Consider the following 2,421-nt stretch of genomic DNA (forward strand, 5'->3'; position numbering starts at 1 on the left):
TTATTGTGAAGTCAGATACACAGACAGGAGGAGAGACAGAGAGTAAGATCTTCCGTCCAATGATTCACTCCCCAAGTGAGCTGCAACAGCTAGTGCTATGCAGATCTGAAGCCAGGATCCAGGAACTTCTTCCAGGTCTCCCACACGGGTGCAGGGTCCCAAGGCTTTGGGCCATCCTCGACTGCTTTCCCAGGCCACAAGCAGGGAGCTGGATGGGAAGTGGAGCTGCCGGGATTAGAACTGGCGCCCATATGGGATCCCGGGGCATTCAAGGCGAGGACTTTAGCCGCTAGGCCACGCCGCCGGACCCAAGCTTTGACTTTTTTAACTATTTATTTGAAAGGCATAGTTATGGGTGGGAGGGAGAGAGAACTCATGACAGAGAAAATGAATCAGTCTGCCTACTGGCTCACCCCTAAATGATCACAATGGCCCAGGTAGACTGAAGCCAGACTCTGCAAACCCATCCAGGTCTCCCACAAGGGAGGCAGGGGCCCAAGCAATTGGGCAATCCCCCACTGCCTTCCCATACTCATTAGCAGGGGGCTGGATTGAAGTGGAGCAGCTGCGACTCCAACTAATCCTCAGCTGTTCAACCTGATGTACTGCAATGGCAGCCCTACTTAGACTTTTTTTTTTTTACTTTTTAAATGTTTGTTTGTTTATTTATGTATTTATTTTCATCGCATTTATTTTATGTTGCAATTACTCCCGGGCCATAAGTTATTGTTTCTTCAGTTTCTACTGGGATATCTTTCTCTTCTGCACCACCTCCTCCTCGGGCTTGGGGACGATCTGCTCCTTCTCAGCGAGGATCATCTGGATGTGGCATGGGGAGTGCATGTACGGGTTGATGCGGCAGTGTGCGAAGTGCGGCGGCGCATTTTGGGGGCCTTGTTCACCTGGATATGCTCAATGACCAGGGAGTCCACGTTCAGACCCTTCAGTTTAGCATTGCTCTCTGCATTCTTCAGCGTGTGCAACAGAAATTTGGCACTCTGTTTGGGCCAGCGCCCCTGGGTCCAGCCCTACTGCTTGGCCTACGCGCAGCGGCCCAGGCCGCCATTGTACCGCCAGAAGGGCACACACTGCTTCTTCAGCGTGACGTCCTTCAGGTACTTGGTGGCTTTGTGGATGTGCATGCCCTTGATGGCCTGTGCGGTCTCCTGGGTGTTCTTAAAGGGGACGCACAGGTTCGAGCCCCATGAGGACTTGCATGACTCGGTGGGGTTCTCGGGGTCCAGCGAGTAGCGAACCATCTCGGCATGAGGTCACTCTCACGGGGGCCACTTCCAGGAAGAGTAAATGTTCATTTTTTGCTTATTTTAATCTAAGAGGACAGTGTTGTGGTACGGTGAGTGAAGCTGTCACTTTGCAGTGATAGTATTCCGTATCCGTTTCTGATCCAACTTCCTGCTAATGCAGCTGAAAGGCAGCAGATGGTGCCTTGAGTTGGGCTACTGTCACGTATAAGAGATAAGATGGAGTTTTGGGATTCTGGCTTCACTGTAGGCCAGCCTTGGCTATTGTGGCTATTTGGGGAATGAACCAGTGGATAGAGATGGATCTTTCTCTGGCTCTCCCTGTCACTCTGCTTTTCAAATAAATAAATAATACATCTTTAAAAATGCTAGTATAGCACACTAAACCAAACAAAAACACCTACTTCAAAGGCAGACTGAAAGAGAATGAGGGTGCCGTGGCATAGTGGTTAAAGTCCTAGCCTTGCATGCACAGGGATCGAACAGGTGCCAATTCTAATCCCGGTGGTCCCGCTTCCATCCAGCTCCCTGCTTGTGGCCTGGGAAAGCAGTCAATGATGGCCCAAAGCCTTCCTTGGGACCCTGCACCTGCGTGGGAGACCCAGAAGAGGCTCCGGGATCCTGGCTTCTGACTGGCTCAGCTCCAGCCACTGTAGTTGCTTGGGGAGTCAATCAACGGATGGAAGATCTTCCTCTCTGTTTCTTCTCCTCTCTATGTATCTGACTTTTCAATGGAAATAAATGAATCTTTAAAAAAAGAGAGAGCATGACACTGAGATAGTGAGAGAACAGGAGAGAGAGAGACAGTCTCCCAATTGCTGGTTCACTCCCGAAATGCCTGGACACCCAGGGCTGGACTAGTGCCAACCTGGATCTAAGAACTCCATCCTGTGCCCTGTGTGCATGACAGTGATCCAGACACTTAAGCCATCATCTTCAATCTTCCAGGATGTATTAGCAAGAAACTGGATTAAAAGCAGAGTACCTGGAACTCCAGCTGGTACTCTATTATGGGATGCTGGTTATACAAGCATTGGCTTATTCTGCTGTACCTCACTGCCTGCCCCTACCCTGCCATTTTTAAATTAAGTTGTTTTAAAAAAAATTATTATTAAATAGCAAGAGTTCTTTGTACGCACTGGATAAAGCCCATGGTTGC

The 2,421-nt window shown here is 49.5% G+C and overlaps 1 pseudogene; it reads right to left on the minus strand.

Moving 5' to 3' along the window:
* Positions 1–705: 705 nt before the first annotated feature.
* LOC101519053 (large ribosomal subunit protein uL22-like) lies at positions 706–1,292 on the minus strand (annotated as a pseudogene).
* Positions 1,293–2,421: the final 1,129 nt, after the last annotated feature.

Source organism: Ochotona princeps, chromosome 1 (genome assembly GCF_030435755.1).
Source record: "Ochotona princeps isolate mOchPri1 chromosome 1, mOchPri1.hap1, whole genome shotgun sequence".
Classification (NCBI taxonomy): domain Eukaryota; kingdom Metazoa; phylum Chordata; class Mammalia; order Lagomorpha; family Ochotonidae; genus Ochotona; species Ochotona princeps.